Source organism: Dendrobates tinctorius, unplaced genomic scaffold (genome assembly GCF_039654945.1).
Source record: "Dendrobates tinctorius isolate UK_male_01 unplaced genomic scaffold, ASM3965494v1 ptg000027l, whole genome shotgun sequence".
Classification (NCBI taxonomy): domain Eukaryota; kingdom Metazoa; phylum Chordata; class Amphibia; order Anura; family Dendrobatidae; genus Dendrobates; species Dendrobates tinctorius.
In genome coordinates this window covers 2,887,537-2,910,476 of record NW_027361695.1, presented here as the reverse complement: position 1 = coordinate 2,910,476, position 22,940 = coordinate 2,887,537, and the positions used below count along the sequence as shown (strand labels likewise).

General features: G+C 39.8%; 1 protein-coding gene and 1 pseudogene across 3 annotated transcripts in view; both read left to right on the top strand.

The window, feature by feature from the left end:
• LOC141084850 (uncharacterized) overlaps window positions 1–22,940 on the top strand; it is a 54,250-nt pseudogene that overhangs the window by 29,245 nt on the left and 2,065 nt on the right.
• Window positions 19,425–22,940, top strand: part of PLXNB1 (plexin B1) — a 133,546-nt gene continuing 130,030 nt past the window's right edge. For 2 of the 3 annotated variants that reach the window (XM_073569683.1, XM_073569682.1), the window contains exon 1: window positions 19,425–19,805. The gene's annotated coding sequence lies outside the window, so the exon portion shown is untranslated. The remainder of the gene's footprint in view (window positions 19,806–22,940) is intronic. The other variant, XM_073569684.1, reaches the window with a different exon arrangement.

Below are 22,940 nucleotides of genomic sequence, written 5' to 3'. Positions count from 1 at the left end.
GGCTGGATATGTTTAATCCAAGGGTTTTCTTTGACTCCTTGTTTCTAAAGGTGAATTTTGGGAACATGGACTCAAACAGTAGCTCCCTGTGGGTAAATAGTATCAGGTACTGGATATTGCCTTTTGCAGAATCTTGGGTGCGAGGCGGCAGTCTCAAGAGGAGGAGATGGACAGGTGACCACCTTCCCCAGTATCTGGACTATGGTCTGAAGTGTGTTAGGAGGTGGGGACTGGAGAAGTCTTACATTGAGAGCAGTACCAGAAGAGACCTGTATGCTCCTGTATGTAGGACTTCTACTCTCCACTGGCCCTGAGAGATTGTGTCACCACCACCCTGCAGGAAAGCCTTAGGTTCCTAAACGGGAAACGGCTACCTCCTAAACTGTTTGATGTCACTTGGTTTTCACTGCATAGTCGGCTCTTTGTCAGAGGGAACCTGAAACATCTGTGTGTCTCTGATCGGAATTGTCCCCTTGGTTGTCAGCAGGAGGAGACTATGGAGCACTTTATATGTGATTGCTGGGGATGGAGGAAGATCTGGGAGGAAGTGTCAGATAATCTAAAAATCCCCAGACTGCGGACCCTAAAGTATCCCGACATAATCTATGGTGTCCCCTCCACTGTTAGTGACATCAACAGAGAGACGATGTACATTATAATCAGTGTCATCAAATATTATCACTGGCACATGAGAACCCGGGTGTCACTGCACAATGAGCTGTTCGATCACACCGCTGCCGCCAATCAGGTTATGTCAGAACTCCGGTGGTAAAATCACAGGAAGTTGGAAGGAGTCCAGGAAACATAAAGTTATGGAGAAACGTAAAATTCAGTTAGAAAAATATGATAGTTTTTTTTTTTTTTTTTTTCTCTAACTTTCTTTTTCCATCGCCAGGTGTGGACACTTTAATTTATTTATGAATATGATCTGATTATGCAGTGCTGTGTATATATTACCTAAGTGGTTTGTGTTTTGTAATACTGGATGATTTTTGTTTTATTATAATTGTATTTATGTTTGGTTTATAATAAAAATTGCCCCTATGTACAAGAATATAACTACTATAATACTTCCCCCTATGTACAAGAATATAACTACTATAATACTGCCCCCTATGTACAAGAATATAACTACTATAATACTGCCCCCATGTACAAGAATATAACTACTATAATACTGCCTCTATGTACAAGAATATAACTACTATAATACTGCCCTCTATGTACAAGAATATAACTACTATAATACTGCCCCTATGTACAAGAATATAACTACTATAATACTGCCCCTATGTACAAGAATATAGCTACTATAATACTGCTCATATGTACAAGAATATAATTACTATAATACTGCTCCTATGTACAAGAATATAATTACTATAATACTGCCCCCATGTACAAGAATATAACTACTATAATACTGCCCCCATGTACAAGAATATAACTACTATAATACTGCCCCATGTACAAGAATATAATTACTATAATACTGCCCCCTATGTACAAGAATATAACTACTATAATACTGCCCCCATGTACAAGAATATAACTACTATAATACTGCCCCCATGTACAAGAATATAACTACTATAATACTGCCCCCATGTACAAGAATATAACTACTATAATACTGCCTCTATGTACAAGAATATAACTACTATAATACTGCCCCCTATGTACAAGAATATAACTACTATAATACTGCCCTATGTACAAGAATATAACTACTATAATACTGCCCCATGTACAAAAATATAACTACGATAATACTGCCCCCTATGTACAAGAATATAACTACTATAATACTGCCTCTATGTACAAGAATATAACTACGATAATACTGCCCCCCTATGTACAAGAATATAACTACTATAATACTGCCCCATGTACAAGAATATAATTACTATAATACTTCTCCCATGTACAAGAATATAAGTACTATAATACTGCCCCCATGTACAAGAATATAACTACTATAATACTTCCCCTATGTACAAGAATATAACTACTATAATACTGCCCCCCTATGTACAAGAATATAACTACTATAATACTGCCCCATGTACAAGAATATAACTACTATAATACTGCCCCCCTATGTACAAGAATATAACTGCTATAATACTGCTCCTATGTACAAGAATATAACTACTATAATACTGCTCCTATGTACAAGAATATAACTACTATAATACTGCCTCTATGTATAAGAATATAACTACTATAATACTGCCCCTATGTTCAGGAATATAACTACTATAATACTGCTCCTATGTACAAGAATATAACTACTATAATACTGCCTCTATGTATAAGAATATAACTACTATAATACTGCTCCTATGTACAAGAATATAACTACTATAATACTGCCTCTATGTATAAGAATATAACTACTATAATACTGCCCCTATGTTCAGGAATATAACTACTATAATACTGCCCCCCTATGTACAAGAATATAACTACTATAATACTGCCCCCCTATGTACAAGAATATAACTGCTATAATACTGCTCCTATGTACAAGAATATAACTACTATAATACTGCTCCTATGTACAAGAATATAACTACTATAATACTGCCTCTATGTATAAGAATATAACTACTATAATACTGCCTCTATGTATAAGAATATAACTACTATAATACTGCCTCTATGTATAAGAATATAACTACTATAATACTGCTCCTATGTACAAGAATATAACTACTATAATACTGCCTCTATGTATAAGAATATAACTACTATAATACTGCTCCTATGTACAAGAATATAACTACTATAATACTGCTCCTATGTACAAGAATATATCTACTATAATACTGCTCCTATGTACAAGAATATAACTACTATAATACTGCCTCTATGTATAAGAATATAACTACTATAATACTGCTCCTATGTACAAGAATATAACTACTATAATACTGCCTCTATGTATAAGAATATAACTACTATAATACTGCTCCTATGTACAAGAATATAACTACTATAATACTGCCTCTATGTATAAGAATATAACTACTATAATACTGCTCCTATGTACAAGAATATAACTACTATAATACTGCTCCTATGTACAAGAATATATCTACTATAATACTGCTCCTATGTACAAGAATATAACTACTATAATACTGCCTCTATGTATAAGAATATAACTACTATAATACTGCTCCTATGTACAAGAATATAACTACTATAATACTGCCTCTATGTATAAGAATATAACTACTATAATACTGCTCCTATGTACAAGAATATAACTACTATAATACTGCCTCTATGTATAAGAATATAACTACTATAATACTGCCTCTATGTATAAGAATATAACTACTATAATACTGCCCCCATGTACAAGAATATAACTACTATAATACTGCCCCCATGTACAAGAATATAACTACTATAATACTGCCTCTATGTACAAGAATATAACTACTATAATACTGCCCCCTATGTACAAGAATATAACTACTATAATACTGCCCTATGTACAAGAATATAACTACTATAATACTGCCCCATGTACAAAAATATAACTACGATAATACTGCCCCCTATGTACAAGAATATAACTACTATAATACTGCCTCTATGTACAAGAATATAACTACGATAATACTGCCCCCCTATGTACAAGAATATAACTACTATAATACTGCCCCATGTACAAGAATATAATTACTATAATACTTCTCCCATGTACAAGAATATAAGTACTATAATACTGCCCCCATGTACAAGAATATAACTACTATAATACTTCCCCTATGTACAAGAATATAACTACTATAATACTGCCCCCCTATGTACAAGAATATAACTACTATAATACTGCCCCATGTACAAGAATATAACTACTATAATACTGCCCCCCTATGTACAAGAATATAACTGCTATAATACTGCTCCTATGTACAAGAATATAACTACTATAATACTGCTCCTATGTACAAGAATATAACTACTATAATACTGCCTCTATGTATAAGAATATAACTACTATAATACTGCCCCTATGTTCAGGAATATAACTACTATAATACTGCTCCTATGTACAAGAATATAACTACTATAATACTGCCTCTATGTATAAGAATATAACTACTATAATACTGCTCCTATGTACAAGAATATAACTACTATAATACTGCCTCTATGTATAAGAATATAACTACTATAATACTGCCCCTATGTTCAGGAATATAACTACTATAATACTGCCCCCCTATGTACAAGAATATAACTACTATAATACTGCCCCCCTATGTACAAGAATATAACTGCTATAATACTGCTCCTATGTACAAGAATATAACTACTATAATACTGCTCCTATGTACAAGAATATAACTACTATAATACTGCCTCTATGTATAAGAATATAACTACTATAATACTGCCTCTATGTATAAGAATATAACTACTATAATACTGCCTCTATGTATAAGAATATAACTACTATAATACTGCTCCTATGTACAAGAATATAACTACTATAATACTGCCTCTATGTATAAGAATATAACTACTATAATACTGCTCCTATGTACAAGAATATAACTACTATAATACTGCTCCTATGTACAAGAATATATCTACTATAATACTGCTCCTATGTACAAGAATATAACTACTATAATACTGCCTCTATGTATAAGAATATAACTACTATAATACTGCTCCTATGTACAAGAATATAACTACTATAATACTGCCTCTATGTATAAGAATATAACTACTATAATACTGCTCCTATGTACAAGAATATAACTACTATAATACTGCCTCTATGTATAAGAATATAACTACTATAATACTGCTCCTATGTACAAGAATATAACTACTATAATACTGCTCCTATGTACAAGAATATATCTACTATAATACTGCTCCTATGTACAAGAATATAACTACTATAATACTGCCTCTATGTATAAGAATATAACTACTATAATACTGCTCCTATGTACAAGAATATAACTACTATAATACTGCCTCTATGTATAAGAATATAACTACTATAATACTGCTCCTATGTACAAGAATATAACTACTATAATACTGCCTCTATGTATAAGAATATAACTACTATAATACTGCCTCTATGTATAAGAATATAACTACTATAATAATGCTCCTATGTACAAGAATATAACTACTATAATACTGCCCCTATGTACAAGAATATAACTACTATAATACTGCCCCCCTATGTACAAGAATATAACTACTATAATACTGCCCCATGTACAAGAATATAATTACTATAATACTTCGCCTATGTACAAGAATATAATTACTATAATACTGCCCCCTATGTACAAGAATATAACTACTATAATACTGCCCCCATGTACAAGAATATAACTACTATAATACTGCCTCTATGTACAAGAATATAACTACTATAATACTGCCCTCTATGTACAAGAATATAACTACTATAATACTGCCCCTATGTACAAGAATATAACTACTATAATACTGCCCCTATGTACAAGAATATAGCTACTATAATACTGCTCATATGTACAAGAATATAATTACTATAATACTGCTCCTATGTACAAGAATATAATTACTATAATACTGCCCCTATGTACAAGAATATAACTACTATAATACTGCCCCCATGTACAAGAATATAACTACTATAATACTGCCCCATGTACAAGAATATAATTACTATAATACTGCCCCCTATGTACAAGAATATAACTACTATAATACTGCCCCCATGTACAAGAATATAACTACTATAATACTGCCCCCATGTACAAGAATATAACTACTATAATACTGCCTCTATGTACAAGAATATAACTACTATAATACTGCCCCCTATGTACAAGAATATAACTACTATAATACTGCCCTATGTACAAGAATATAACTACTATAATACTGCCCCATGTACAAAAATATAACTACGATAATACTGCCCCCCTATGTACAAGAATATAACTACTATAATACTGCCTCTATGTACAAGAATATAACTACTATAATACTGCCTCTATGTACAAGAATATAACTACTATAATACTGCCCCATGTACAAGAATATAATTACTATAATACTTCTCCCATGTACAGGAATATAAGTACTATAATACTGCCCCCATGTACAAGAATATAACTACTATAATACTTCCCCTATGTACAAGAATATAACTACTATAATACTGCCCCCCTATGTACAAGAATATAACTACTATAATACTGCCCCATGTACAAGAATATAACTACTATAATACTGCCCCCCTATGTACAAGAATATAACTGCTATATTACTGCTCCTATGTACAAGAATATAACTACTATAATACTGCTCCTATGTACAAGAATATAACTACTATAATACTGCCTCTATGTATAAGAATATAACTACTATAATACTGCCCCTATGTTCAGGAATATATCTACTATAATACTGCTCCTATGTACAAGAATATAACTACTATAATACTGCCTCTATGTATAAGAATATAACTACTATAATACTGCTCCTATGTACAAGAATATAACTACTATAATACTGCCTCTATGTATAAGAATATAACTACTATAATACTGCCCCTATGTTCAGGAATATAACTACTATAATACTGCCCCCCTATGTACAAGAATATAACTACTATAATACTGCCCCCCTATGTACAAGAATATAACTGCTATAATACTGCTCCTATGTACAAGAATATAACTACTATAATATTGCTCCTATGTACAAGAATATAGCTACTATAATACTGCCTCTATGTATAAGAATATAACTACTATAATACTGCCTCTATGTATAAGAATATAACTACTATAATTCTGCCTCTATGTATAAGAATATAACTACTATAATACTGCTCCTATGTACAAGAATATAACTACTATAATACTGCCTCTATGTATAAGAATATAACTACTATAATACTGCTCCTATGTACAAGAATATAACTACTATAATACTGCTCCTATGTACAAGAATATATCTACTATAATACTGCTCCTATGTACAAGAATATAACTACTATAATACTGCCTCTATGTATAAGAATATAACTACTATAATACTGCTCCTATGTACAAGAATATAACTACTATAATACTGCCTCTATGTATAAGAATATAACTACTATAATACTGCTCCTATGTACAAGAATATAACTACTATAATACTGCCTCTATGTATAAGAATATAACTACTATAATACTGCCTCTATGTATAAGAATATAACTACTATAATAATGCTCCTATGTACAAGAATATAACTACTATAATACTGCCCCTATGTACAAGAATATAACTACTATAATACTGCCCCCCTATGTACAAGAATATAACTACTATAATACTGCCCCATGTACAAGAATATAATTACTATAATACTTCGCCTATGTACAAGAATATAACTACTATAATACTGCTCCTATGTACAAGAATATAACTACTATAATACTGCCTCTATGTATAAGAATATAACTACTATAATACTGCTCCTATGTACAAGAATATAACTACTATAATACTGCCTCTATGTATAAGAATATAACTACTATAATACTGCCTCTATGTATAAGAATATAACTACTATAATAATGCTCCTATGTACAAGAATATAACTACTATAATACTGCCCCTATGTACAAGAATATAACTACTATAATACTGCCCCCCTATGTACAAGAATATAACTACTATAATACTGCCCCATGTACAAGAATATAATTACTATAATACTTCGCCTATGTACAAGAATATAATTACTATAATACTGCTGCTATGTACAAGAATATAATTACTATAATACTGCTCCTATGTACAAGAATATAATTACTATAATACTGCCCCATGTACAAGAATATAACTACTATAATACTGCCCCCATGTACAAGAATATAACTACTATAATACTGCCTCTATGTACAAGAATATAACTACTATAATACTGCCCTCTATGTACAAGAATATAACTACTATAATACTGCCCCTATGTACAAGAATATAACTACTATAATACTGCCCCTATGTACAAGAATATAACTACTATAATACTGCCCCTATGTACAAGAATATAGCTACTATAATACTGCCCCTATGTAGAAGAATATAGCTACTATAATACTGCTCCTATGTACAAGAATATAATTACTATAATACTGCCCCTATGTACAAGAATATAACTACTATAATACTGCCCCCATGTACAAGAATATAACTACTATAATACTGCCCCATGTACAAGAATATAATTACTATAATACTGCCCCCTATGTACAAGAATATAACTACTATAATACTGCCTCCTAGCTGTGAGGTTGTGTGTCTGTGGTTCTCCTCATGTCTGGAGCAAGCCCAGGGAGGGGCCACCCTGGGCGGGGAAGCTCCCCAAGCAAGGCCCAGGCTTCCAGGCCTACACTGGGAGGAAACTCCCAACCTTCTCATGTGGATGGAAATCCTAGAGTTGCCTCTGGGGAAAATAAACCTCAGAATGGAAGTCCCAGCAGCATGGAGAAAGATCCTGTGTTGAAGTTCAGCACAGTAAAGAAACAGGAGAAAGCTTTGTTTGTGTGCAAGGATGTTTCTGTTAAACAGTCGGCCAGTCAAGGCAAACAGTGTCCAGAGCCTGGAAGGAAATCCCAGAAGGCATCTTCTGCTGAGACCCTGAGTGCTGGAGGGCAGGTGACTGCACAGAAGGTGAGGCAGAGTCCATCACCAGCTTCAGGTGTGCAGCTCACTCCAGGCAGACAGAGACGGACATCTCTGGAGAAGCAAACACTCCAGGAGAACCTTCAGCTGGGACATGTGGTGACCAGCATGGCGAGCTCTGGACGCACGAGATTGCAGGCTGGTGGCAGCGGTAAAAGTGTTGCGGAGGCTGGAGTCACAAAACCAGCGACATTAAAAACTAATGTGTCAACCCCTAAAGCAAGACCCCAGAAGGAGCCGCCGCGTGCCCCGGAGCTACAGCTGGCAGAGGAGATACCAGGACTGGTCAGGAGGATGGGTGAGTTGCAGCAGCAGAGGAATCTTCTGCAAGTGGAAATTGACTGCATTTACAAGGTGAAGGCTGCGAATCCTGGGGATCACTCTGTATATGACCAGAGACTGAATGCACTGGGGGTAGAGCTGGCGACTGTGGTGCGGGACATAGACTGTGTGCTGGCGAGGATGGGGCCCCTGGCAGAGACATATAGGAACCAGGAGCGGTTTAGGTCCTGCACGCAGGACTCTGCTGGTTCCCGCACAGACATTGTCCCAGGGGGGACCCGGCAGCAGGTACGGCCGGTGCTGCAGCCCGCTAGCTTCTGTTTTAAGGAGGGTCAGATACTACACCAGCAGCCGCAACTACCTGCGGCAGACCCCAAGCAGGAGCAAGAGGCTCAGATCCCAGCGGTACCACAAGTCCCAGCATGCCCAGCACAACAGCAAGACAGTGGACATGAGACTGCATCTACTGTTGGTGTCCAGGAGAGCACTAATTCTGGGGATATTGATGCTGTTCATGTGGGGTTGGGGGCTGAAGGGGGTACAGAGACTGTGGTGGACATTGCGCATCCTGATGACGCTATTGAGATTGATGATGATGATGATGATGATGATGTTGATATTAATGTGCAAAATGTCTGTGATTTCCCCCCTTTGGTTTCCAGCACACAAGGTGTAACAGGCCCCTCCGCTGCAGACCCTCGCCCTGTCAGTCAGCCCAGTGTGGCCCCACAGGTCCCTCCCAGTAATGTTTGGAGCCGCGGCGCTCCGTCCTTTACCTCCGGCGCCAATTACACCGGGCAGGCTTTCAAAAGGAGGAATGTGGTGCGGTTCAGGCACAGAGGTGCCAAGGAGGATCTGCCGGAGAGGAGGCTGGTGGTCAGAGAGCTTCTGTGCCGCCAGATGGGGTTTGCGCCGGTTAATATCTTGGCGGTCATAAATCTGCCAGACAGACAGGGCTATGATATCAGCTTTAAGCTTATGTCTGATCTGGACAGATTCTGGGCCAATTTCCCCAAGTTCAGGACGCTGATGGCTGGAACAAGTTCAGCTTCATTACAATATCTAAGTCGGATACCGCCACGGTCAATATCATCTTTTGGAATGAGGCTGTTCCCCCGCAGGACATTGTGGTGTGGCTCCGGAGGCATTGTGACCTTGTCTCCGACCTCACCAAAAACAGGGATGAGGACGGTATATGGACCGGTGGATGGAAGGTGCTGGTGAAATTACGCCAGCACAACAATATCACAGCTCACTTACCCAACTCCTTCTTTATCGGGAGGGAGAAGGGGGTTTGCTTCTACCCTGGGCAGCCACGAAAGTGTTTTAAGTGTGGTAAAGTGGGTCACCTGGCAAACACCTGTACCGTGGTAAAGTACAGCCTGTGCGGGGAAGTCGGCCACTTAGCGGCAGATTGCCAGAACATCAAGTGCAATCTCTGTGGGGAGATCGGCCACCCTCACAGGGACTGTCCAGATGCCTGGCACAATATATGCAAGCTCCTTCCTGATGAGGAGTTAGTGACAGGGACAGAGGCTCAGGAGGAGGAGGCTTTAATGTCAGGGACAGTACTGACCAGGTCAGAGGTCCACCAGGGGTCCGCTCAGGTAACATCAGAGCAGCTTTGTACAGAGGGGAGCATGGAGGTCGTCCCTCAGGTCCAGCAGCCACATGTAGCCACCACTTCAGTATCACCATCTCTAGCTGAAGAAAGTGGCTGTAATCAGGTAAAAAGGAAAAAAAAAGGACAAGGCCTCCCGTAAACCTGAGGAGGAGTATGTCACTAGCCAGGGTGGCAGGAAAAAAGTCCAGAGTTCGGCAGGTGTGATGGTCATGTCCAATAAGTTTGATGTTTTGTCTGAGTCTGATGGGGACTTGGAGGAAGAGATAAAAAGAATAGAGACTGAGTATGACAGGGACGTAGCGGACCATCCCCCTACAAAACGGAAGCCCGTACCTGCTGACAATGAGATACAGTCTGACATGGAGACCGGTGGTAGTCAGAACATCTGTGACCCAGACTTATGATGACGGCTTTTACATCTCTGCTCCTCTGTTGTGGTATTGTGATGGCAGACTTCTCATTAAAAGTAACATCCAGTAATGTGAACAGCATTAAGGTGAGGAGGACGAGGCACGCTGTCTATGACCATCTCCGATACCTGGACGCAGATGTCCTCTTTCTGCAGGAGACGCGGCTGACGACTCAAGGGCTTATGAGGGAGGCTGAGAGGGAATGGCGGTCTGGTCCCTCTTTTTGGTCACTGGCTGTGGAGCCGTACGCCGGGGTCGCCATTCTGTTTAACACCAGGGATGTGACAGTACACAGGATGACGGAGGTGGTTATGGGAAGGTGTCTGGTCCTGGAAGTCACTGTCCATGGGAGGCGACTCCGGCTTATTAACATCTATGGCCACAGACAGTGACTGACAGGATACAGTTATTTAATGATGTCAAGCCTTATCTGTTCACCTCTCTTCCAGTGATAATGGCGGGGGACTTTAATGCCATACTGACATCTGGTGACAGCTCCTCAGGTAGAACCGTGACGAGGGATGGTAGGATCTTGAATAACATAGTCCTGCAGGCCGGATTAGGTGACGTCTTTAAACGGGGAGGACGAAAGCCAAAATTAACCTATTCCTGCTCCAATAGAAGCAGTAGAATAGATCTGGCTTTTGTAAGTCCCATGGAAGTGATTGGTGCCATGAGTGAGAGAGTCGTCCCATACTCAGACCATCTTGCCCTATATTTCTGCCTAGGGGCCACTAAGCGAGCTGATGTTGGTAGGGGGTTATGGAGACTCAATTCCAGCCTCCTCCATGATGTCTCTGTCCAGAGTTGTGTCCACTCGCTTTTGCAGGGTCATCTACAGAGAGTGGACTTCTATGACAACATGGCCGACTGGTGGGAGGACGTCAAGGATGATATCAGATACCTCTTGAAGAGACTGTCAGTTAAGAAAGGCAGGAGTAAGTATAGCCAGTACCTAAGGCTGCGCAAAGAATTGGAGTCACTCTATTCGGAGGGCGGGGGTAACAAAGAGAAGATCGACCGGTTGAAATCTGAGATAAGGCAGTATCAGTACAGCAGGTATACCTCCTTGGTTCTTGAACGGGATTATGGGGTCTTAGGGGCACTTGATCCCTTTGAGAATTGCCGGGAGCGGGTGGCCAATAAATTGGTCACAGGTCTCATTGACTCCCAGGGTGTATTGCAGGAATCTCGGGAGGGTATCCTGGGGGTTGTGAAATCTTATTATACTGACTTGTTTCAGAGGAAGGCTTTGGATAAACATAAAATGACTCAGTTCTTGGAGGCAACTCCAGCGCCTGATACTAATGATCTGGACTTTTCTCCTTTGACAGCAGAATTAACGGTGGAGGAGGTTAAGGAGGCCATTGATAAGTTACATCTGAAGAAGGCACCAGGTCCGGAGGGTATAACAGCAGAATTTTATAAGAAATTCAGAGACCTCCTGGCTCCAATTCTTGTGGATGTTTACAAAAATTGTCTAGAAAATCACCTGATGCCCCCATCCATGAGAGTGTCCTCATTAATTCTGCTGTCTAAAGGTAAGGAGCCGAGCGACATCAAGAACTGGAGGCCAATTGCCCTCTTGAATGTTGACAGGAAGATTCTGGCAAAGATCCTGTTTTCTAGGTTAGTCTGTTTGTCCTCGGCACTGTTGGTAGGCTCTCAGTTTGGCACGGTAAAAGGGCGGAACATCTCTGGAGCAGTCATCTCGATACGGGAGATGTTTGAGAGATGTAAAGCTCTGCGGTGTGGGAGATATGTTGTCAGTCTGGACCAGGCTAAAGCCTTTGACAGAGTTGATCATGATTATCTGTGGGCCACTTTGTCAAAGTACGGTATTCCAGGACAATTTGTGGATTGGCTGAAGATTTTGTACAGAGAGGCGGTGAGCTTTCCTCTGATTAATGGTTGGCAGGGTGGCACTTTTGGAGTTGAGGCGGGGGTGAGACAGGGCTGCCCGCTGAGTCCACTCCTGTATGTTTTTGCCATAGACCCGTTTTTGAGGTCACTGCAGGAGTGTAACTTTTTGGGGGTGCCGGTCCCCCACTGCTTGCCTCTGAAGGTGGTTGCCTACGCGGATGATGTGACGCTGGTGATATCTAATCCTCATGAGGTGCAGATGTTGTCTGCGGCCATCAGAAGTTACTCAGAGGCCTCCGGGTCTCTGGTCAACCTTGAGAAGAGTCAAGCTCTGTGGACATTGCAATCTGACCCAGACTTTGATCTGCCGCAGTTTGTTAAGGCCTCCACCCATATTAAGATCTTAGGGGTTAAATTTGGGAGGGAAGATAATGCCATGCTAAATTGGGAGGAAAAATTGGAGACCGGAAATGCAAAGGTTCAGCGATGGAAGAACTGGAGGCTGACTTACAGAGAAAGGGTTGCTATGTTGAAGACTTACCTGGTCCCCGTCTTCTTGTATGTCTCTGTCGTTTTTCCTTTGCCAGAATCCTTCTCGGCGAGGCTCCTCAGCCTGTTTTCCCGCTCTTGTAGGGGAACAGGATGAACCTGATAAAGAGGGGAATAACGTACCTACGGCGGAGTGAGGGCGGGCTGGATATGTTGAATCCAAGGGTTTTCTTTGACTCCTTGTTTCTGAAAGTAAATTTTGGGAGCATGGATTCAAACAGTAGCTCCCTGTGGGCGAATAGTATCAGGTATTGGATATTGCCTTTTGCGGAATCTTGGGTGCGAGGCGGCAGTCTCAAGAGGAGGAGATGGACAGGTGACCACCTCCCCCAGTATCTGGAATATGGTCTGAAGTGTGTCAGGAAGTGGGGACTGGAGAAGTCCTACATTGAGAGTAATACGAGGAAAGATCTGCGTGCTCATATATGTAGGACTTTCTTCCACTCTCCACTGGCCCTAAGGGATTGTGCCACCAAGACTCTTCAGGACAGTCTCCGATTCCTCAACGGGAGGCGACTTCCAGCAAAGTTTTTTGACATTGCTTGGCTGTCGCTACATGGGAAGCTCTTTGTGAGGGGGAACTTAAAATATTTAAGTGTTTTGGATCGGAACTGTCCCCTTGGTTGTCAGCAAGAGGAAACCATGGAGCATTTTATTTGTGATTGCTGGGGAAGTAGGGAAATATGGACGGAAGTATCGACCAAGCTGAAAATCCCCAGACTGCTGTCCCTGAAATACCCTGACATTATCTATGGTGTCCCATCCACTGACGGTAACATCGACAGGGGGACAATGTACCTGATCATTACCACCATTAAGTATTACCACTGGCACATGAGAACCCGAGTGTCCCTCCACAGCGAGCCCTTCCATCCCGTCACCACAGCCACAAAGATACTGTCCAGCTCAGATAGGTAAGAGCGATAGAGATAAAGAAAAGTCAGAGTAATGAGAAACTATGGAGGAATGTGTCTGTGGGATAATAACATGATCGTGTTACTAAAAGTGTTCATTTCATATTCTTCCTTCCACAGAAGTGAACTCTAAAGGCCCTTTTACATTTAGCGATGCACCAGCGATCCGACCGGCGATCCGACCCGGTCAGGATCGCTGGTGCATCGCTAAATGATCGCTAGTGAGCTTTCATACAGAAAGACCTCACAGCGATGCAGCAGCGACGCAGAGAACGATACTTACCATTCACACACAGCGATCCTGCGTCCTCCCGCTCGCCTCCACGCGTCGCTGGACGTCACAGCAGGAAGTCTCAGCAGGAAGCGCCCGACGAGAAATGGAGCCGGACATTCTCGCGCGATCAGCGATGGACAGCGGGGGAGCCGGTCGTTGGTAAGTATCACACTTAGCGATATCACTAGCAATATCGCTATAACGTCACAAAACCAGTGACGTTTTAGCGATATTGCTAGCGATATCGCTTAGTGTAAAACCCCCTTAAGTTACCTTTATTCCTAATGTATTAATTTAGTTCTGTAATTATTGTCTGATGCATTCATGAGAATTTATGTTTTGTATTAAGGAAGAATTCTGTTTATTTTAATTGTATTTGTGGGTTTTATACAATAAAAATTGCCCCTATGTACAAGAATATAACTACTATAATACTGCCCCTATGTACAAGAATATAGCTACTATAATACTGCTCCTATGTACAAGAATATAATTACTATAATACTGCCCCTATGTACAAGAATATAACTACTATAATACTGCCCCCATGTACAAGAATATAACTACTATAATACTGCTCCTATGTACAAGAATATAACTACTATAATACTGCTCCTATGTACAAGAATATAATTACTATAATACTGCCCCCTATGTACAAGAATATAACTACTATAATACTGCCCCCATGTACAAGAATATAACTACTATAATACTGCCTCTATGTACAAGAATATAACTACTATAATACTGCCCCCCTATGTACAAGAATATAACTGCTATAATACTGCTCCTATGTACAAGAATATAACTACTATAATACTGCCTCTATGTATAAGAATATAACTACTATAATACTGCCCCTATGTTCAGGAATATAACTACTATAATACTGCTCCTATGTACAAGAATATAACTACTATAATACTGCCTCTATGTATAAGAATATAACTACTATAATACTGCTCCTATGTACAAGAATATAACTACTATAATACTGCCTCTATGTATAATAATATAACTACTATAATACTGCTCCTATGTACAAGAATATATCTACTATAATACTGCCTCTATGTATAAGAATATATCTACAATAATACTGCTCCTATGTACAAGAATATAACTACTATAATACTGCCCCTATGTACAAGAATATAACTACTATAATACTGCCCCACTATGTACAAGAATATAACTACTATAATACTGCCCCATGTACAAGAATATAATTACTATAATACTTCGCCTATGTACAAGAATATAATTACTATAATACTGCCCCCTATGTACAAGAATATAACTACTATAATACTGCCCCCATGTACAAGAATATAACTACTATAATACTGCCCCCATGTACAAGAATATAACTACTATAGTACTGCTCCTATGTACAAGAATATAACTACTATAATACTGCCTCTATGTATAAGAATATAACTACTATAATACTGCCCCCTATATATAAGAATATAACTACTATAATACTGCCCCCTACATATAAGAATATAACTACTATAATACTGCCCCCTATGTTCAAGAATATAGCTACTATAATACTGCCTCTATGTATAAGAATATAACTACTATAATACTGCCCCTATGTTCAGGAATATAACTACTATAATACTGCCCCCCTATGTACAAGAATATAACTACTATAATACTGCTCCTATGTACAAGAATATAACTACTATAATACTGCCTCTATGTATAAGAATATAACTACTATAATACTGCTCCTATGTACAAGAATATAATTACTATAATACTGCCTCTATGTATAAGAATATAACTACTATAATACTGCCTCTATGTACAAGAATATATCTACTATAATACTGCCCCCATGTACAAGAATATAACTACTATAATACTGCCCCTATGTACAAGAATATAACTACTATAATACTGCCCCATGTACAAGAATATAATTACTACAATACTTCGCCTATGTACAAGAATATAACTACTATAATACTTCCCCTATGTACAAGAATATAACTACTATAATACTGCCCCCCTATGTACAAGAATATAACTACTATAATACTGCCCCTATGTACAAGAATATAACTACTATAATACTCCCCCTATGTACAAGAATATAACTACTATAATACTGCCCCTATGTACAAGAATATAGCTACTATAATACTGCCCCTATGTAGAAGAATATAGCTACTATAATACTGCTCCTATGTACAAGAATATAATTACTATAATACTGCTCCTATGTACAAGAATATGATTACTATAATACTGCCCCCTATGTACAAGAATATAACTACTATAATACTGCTCCTATGTACAAGAATATAACTACTATAATACTGCCTCTATGTATAAGAATATAACTACTATAATACTGCTCCTATGTACAAGAATATAATTACTATAATACTGCCTCTATGTATAAGAATATAACTACTATAATACTGCCTCTATGTACAAGAATATATCTACTATAATACTGCCCCCATGTACAAGAATATAACTACTATAATACTGCCCCTATGTACAAGAATATAACTACTATAATACTGCCCCATGTACAAGAATATAATTACTACAATACTTCGCCTATGTACAAGAATATAACTACTATAATACTTCCCCTATGTACAAGAATATAACTACTATAATACTGCCCCCCTATGTACAAGAATATAACTACTATAATACTGCCCCTATGTACAAGAATATAACTACTATAATACTCCCCCTATGTACAAGAATATAACTACTATAATACTGCCCCTATGTACAAGAATATAGCTACTATAATACTGCCCCTATGTAGAAGAATATAGCTACTATAATACTGCTCCTATGTACAAGAATATAATTACTATAATACTGCTCCTATGTACAAGAATATGATTACTATAATACTGCCCCCTATGTACAAGAATATAACTACTATAATACTGCCCTCTATGTACAAGAATATAACTACTATAATACTGCCCTCTATGTACAAGAATATAACTACTATAATACTGCCCCTATGTACAAGAATATAACTACTATAATACTGCCCCTATGTACAAGAATATAGCTACTATAATACTGCTCCTATGTACAAAAATATAATTACTATAATACTGCTCCTATGTACAAGAATATAATTACTATAATACTGCCCCTATGTACAAGAATATAACTACTATAATACTGCCTCTATGTATAAGAATATAACTACTATAATACTGCTCCTATGTACAAGAATATAATTACTATAATACTGCCTCTATGTATAAGAATATAACTACTATAATACTGCCTCTATGTACAAGAATATATCTACTATAATACTGCCCCCATGTACAAGAATATAACTACTATAATACTGCCCCTATGTACAAGAATATAACTACTATAATACTGCCCCATGTACAAGAATATAATTACTATAATACTTCGCCTATGTACAAGAATATAACTACTATAATACTTCCCCTATGTACAAGAATATAACTACTATAATACTGTCCCCCTATGTACAAGAATATAACTACTATAATACTGCCCCATGTCCAAGAATATAACTACTATAATACTGCTCCAATGTACAAGAATATAACTACTATAATACTGCCCCTATGTACAAGAATATAACTACTATAATACTGCCCCTATGTACAAGAATATAACTACTATAATACTGCCCCTATGTACAAGAATATAACTACTATAATACTGCCCCTATGTACAAGAATATAACTACTATAATACTGCCCTCTATGTACAAGAATATAACTACTATAATACTGCCCCTATGTACAAGAATATAACTCCTATAATACTGCTCCAATGTACAAGAATATAACTACTATAATACTGCTCCAATGTACAAGAATATAACTACTATAATACTGCCCCTATGTACAAGAATATAACTACTATAATACTGCCCTCTATGTACAAGAATATAACTACTATAATACTGCCCCTATGTACAAGAATATAACTACTATAATACTGCCCTCTATGTACAAGAATATAACTACTATAATACTGCCCTCTATGTACAAGAATATAACTACTATAATACTGCCCTCTATGTACAAGAATATAACTACTATAATACTACTCCTATGTACAAGAATATAACTACTATAATACTGCTCCTATGTACAAGAATATAACTACTATAATACTGCCCTCTATGTACAAGAATATAACTACTATAATACTACTCCTATGTACAAGAATATAACTACTATAATACTGCCCTCTATGTACAAGAATATAACTACTATAATACTGCCCTCTATGTACAAGAATATAACTACTATAATACTGCCCTCTATGTACAAGAATATAACTACTATAATACTGCCCTCTATGTACAAGAATATAACTACTATAATACTGCCCCCTATGTACAAGAATATAACTACTATAATACTGCCCTCTATGTACAAGAATATAACTACTATAATACTGCCCCCTATGTACAAGAATATAACTACTATAATACTGCCCCTATGTACAAGAATATAACTGCTATAATACTGCTGTTGGCGCCCACTAGGGTCAGGGAAGGAGCAGCCCTGCAGGTGGTGGTCAGTGTGTTAGTACAGTGCAGCTGGAGGTGACTTTGCTCGGGGGTCTCCGCTGTTCTCTGTGATTCTGGGGCTTTCAAGGGGAGTGGCTACGAGGGGGGCCAAACATTAGCAGGGCGTGGCTATGCAGATTTCCCAGCGCTGGTGCTGTGGCAGAGCAGCAGGGGGCGTGTCCGGGGCGTGGATTCCGGCCATTGAGCTCGGGACGTGGGTTTGGCGGCAGATGTGTGCTCGCTCGGGGTGGGAGCAGCACGGGGCTGTGCGGAGAGAGGTGCTGAGGACGGGACGAGACGCTGCTGACCCCCGCAGGACTCGGTACCGGCTGCTCTCTGCGATGCAGTAACACACGAGAGGAGGAAAGTCCTTGAGATCATAAAGTCTCCAAGAATCCCATACAATGCAGGAGAGCCAGTGACCGGAGCATGGAGATCTACTCCAGGGGCCCCGGGGGGATGTGAGCAGCCCCTAAAAAGAAAGCTTGTGAAGAGTTAAATCCACAGAGTGGTCCCTGGACCCTGCATTGTGACCAGTGGGATTGTGAGTGGCAGCCATGGATTACTAAAGCCCCAGGTGCAGAGAGGAGCAGGCACTCAGGTGAGTGGAGGCTGCACAGCTGCTCCAGTGCTCACTAGCTCCTTGTCCAGAGCAGACCCCCACTACATCACAGCAGGGTGCAGAGGAGTGGGGGCTGCATGTGACCTGTGGGTGCACATTGCACAATTTTTACCAACCCCCCCCCCCCCCCCCCCATAGAACTGCCAGACAAGACTTGTGACAACATAGGGACTGTAGGGGGCCAGCAAAGGGTTAATCTGCTAGGATTCCCACTGTGAAGCGTATGCACAGCCTGACACTATGGTCCCTGGGGGGCTGTGGTTTTATCAGGGGGGGATTTTTTTTTTAAATTTTTTTTTTGTAATATTCAGAAAAGGTCCCAGGAGGGGACAAAAAAATGAAATTAGGAAATGTCTGGAGAAGAGATAATGAAGGAGACTTGGACGATGGTTACGGATGATATTAATACGGTTATCAGTCACTGTCCCAAGCTGAACCGCCCTGATTTGTAGTGGAGACTGCGTTCCATCGTTGGGCATCCGGCGCGTCCTCTAAGGAGATTATGGATATTATATACACACCTTAAATGCAGGTGTGCCTGCAGCCGGGGGTGGAACGTGACACAGGGCCCCCAGCTATCCCAGAGCTTTATGGTAATAGCCTTTTCCTGTGGGACCCCCGAATCTCCTCCATTGCACCCCCTGCATCTATCCTAGTTACACCCCTGACTGCAGCTCGCGCCAATATCCCACTTCACCCCCATGTCACATTCACTTTGGTCTAGGAAGCTGAGATATAGGGTGCTGTTAGCCAGGGTGTGAACACAGCAGAAGCTCTTGATCATTAATGATTTCCTTTGCGGAGTAGTAAGGGCTCATTCTGACGTCCATTTTTCACAAATAAGTTTTATCCTTCTTTTTCACGGATGGAACTTTTACCCATTTTGATCAGTCTGGCCAATGTAAGTCTATGGCTTTGTGGAAAAAAGCGGACAGCACTTGGAGAAGTTTGAGAAACCTCCATTTGTTTTATTTTTTTGCTTTTATTTTTTTAAAGGAGAAAAACTGACCAAACACTGAATGAAAATCTTATCCAAAACACTGCTGAAAATTGGTCTGGTTTTTTTTGCATATGAGAAAAATCGCTGGTGTCGGGATGAAGCCTTAGTTGCATCTGTAATCAGAAAATTAATTGCCCTGAATGTGGCTGCGAAACGATCCTCTGGTCCTAACTTCATCTGTGCTGCTGGCTTTGTTGCAGATTCCTTTCTAAACAAATGACTTTTTTTTTTTCTAGTAAGTTTACTGGAACCATAACAGAAACCTGATGGACCCCATTGACTATAATGGGGTCCATCATCAGGTGCCATTTGTCTTTGCCGTGTACAAGACCAATCGCTTGTTTGAACTCCTTTTCTGTTCTAATGATGGGACAGAAAAACTGAAAACATCAGGGTGTCGCAGTGGTTGCCGCTGTGCAGTGTCTCTGTGGTTGGCACTGTGCAGTGGTTGGCGCTGTGCGGTGGCTCGGTGGTTGGCGCTGTGCGGTGGCTCGGTGGTTGGCGCTGTGCGGTGATTTCTTTGTGGTTGGCGCTGTGCAGTGGCTCGGTGGTTGGCGCTGTGCAGTGGCTCGGTGGTTGGCGCTGTGCGGTGGCTCGGTGGTTGGCGCTGTGCGGTGATTTCTTTGTGGTTGGCGCTGTGCAGTGGCTCGGTGGTTGGCGCTGTGCAGTGGCTCGGTGGTTGGCGCTGTGCAGTGGCTCGGTGGTTGGCGCTGTGCAGTGGCTCGGTGATTGGCGCTGTGCAGTGGCTGGCGCTGTGCGGTGTCTCGGTGGTTGGCGCTGTGCAGTGTCTCGGTGGTTGGCGCTGTGCAGTGGTTGGCACTGTGCAGTGGTTGGCGCTGGGCAGTGTGTCGGTGGTTGGCGCTGGGCAGTGGTTGGCGCTGTGCGGTGGCTCGGTGGTTGGTGCGGTGCATTGTCTCGGTGGTTGACACTGTGCAGTGTCTCGGTGGTTGGCGCTGTGCAGTGGTGTGCGGTGTCTCGGTGGTTGGCACTGTGCGGTGGCTCTGTGGTGGGTGCTGTGCAGTGGCTCGGTGGTTGGCACTGTGCGGTGGCTCGGTGGATAGCACTCATTCTTTGCAACGCTGGGGTCCTGTTTTTAAATCCCACCAAGGAAAACATCTGCAGAGAGTTTGTATGTTCTCCCCTTGGTTGCATGAGTTTCCTCCCACACTTCAAAAACATACGGATAGGGAATGTAGATTGTGAGCCCTAATGGGGGCAGAGACGATAATGTCTGTAAAGTGCTGGGGAATATGATGGTGCTATGTAAATGAGCATAATAAATATCTACTTGTAAAACCCATGCCCCAAACTACAATCACTAATATACCACTAAAACTCTCCAGTGTAAGAATCCTGCAAACAGCATCTTGTATCTCAGCTTCTGACCCCCTTGTGTTAACAACAAGGAGTGGATATTGGAGCTTATCCCAGTTTATTAGCTTTCGAGTTGTGCATATTCACTCCAGCATCAGTGACACAATGTAACAGAACTGTATCTTCTTCTGTTTGATATTTACTATTCCTGTGTAAACACAATTGTATCTGTGCGATGTGTGGTTAGGATTTGTATGATCCAGTCATTAGATTTGGACGGGATCCATCCTGACAATCAGCAGGTTATCCAGGAACTTTGCTAAATACTTTATCGTAGAATCCGTTTCTTATTTCCAGCTTGGCTAATGATTTGTTTTTCTGTTGGTTATATGGGTGAGGTGCCACCTATTGTAAAGATTATTCCCTTGGGATGCTATCATTCATGGTCCTCATTGAGAGAAGCAACATTTTCCACCAAGTTTCTTTAACATTAGATTTCATTGGTCGTCCTATCTTAATTCTTCTCTTATATAATGTGATATGAGGCAAGTGGACTGAGGATTCATTATATAAATTGGGGGAAATTTCTCTTGAGATATCTTAGACCTATAAATCAATCTGTATTTTCCAATTTTTTTCTTTCCTGGAGAAATGTACCTTTCCTCTTTACTTCGTGGTGCAGAAAATAAGGACTGGAGTATTTTTGATGACTTTTTGTCCTGATTCGTGGAGCGGATCGGAGGAATGGGGGTCTGTCAATAAGCGCTGTTTGTGTGTTGTGGTGGAAAGGAGACTATTGA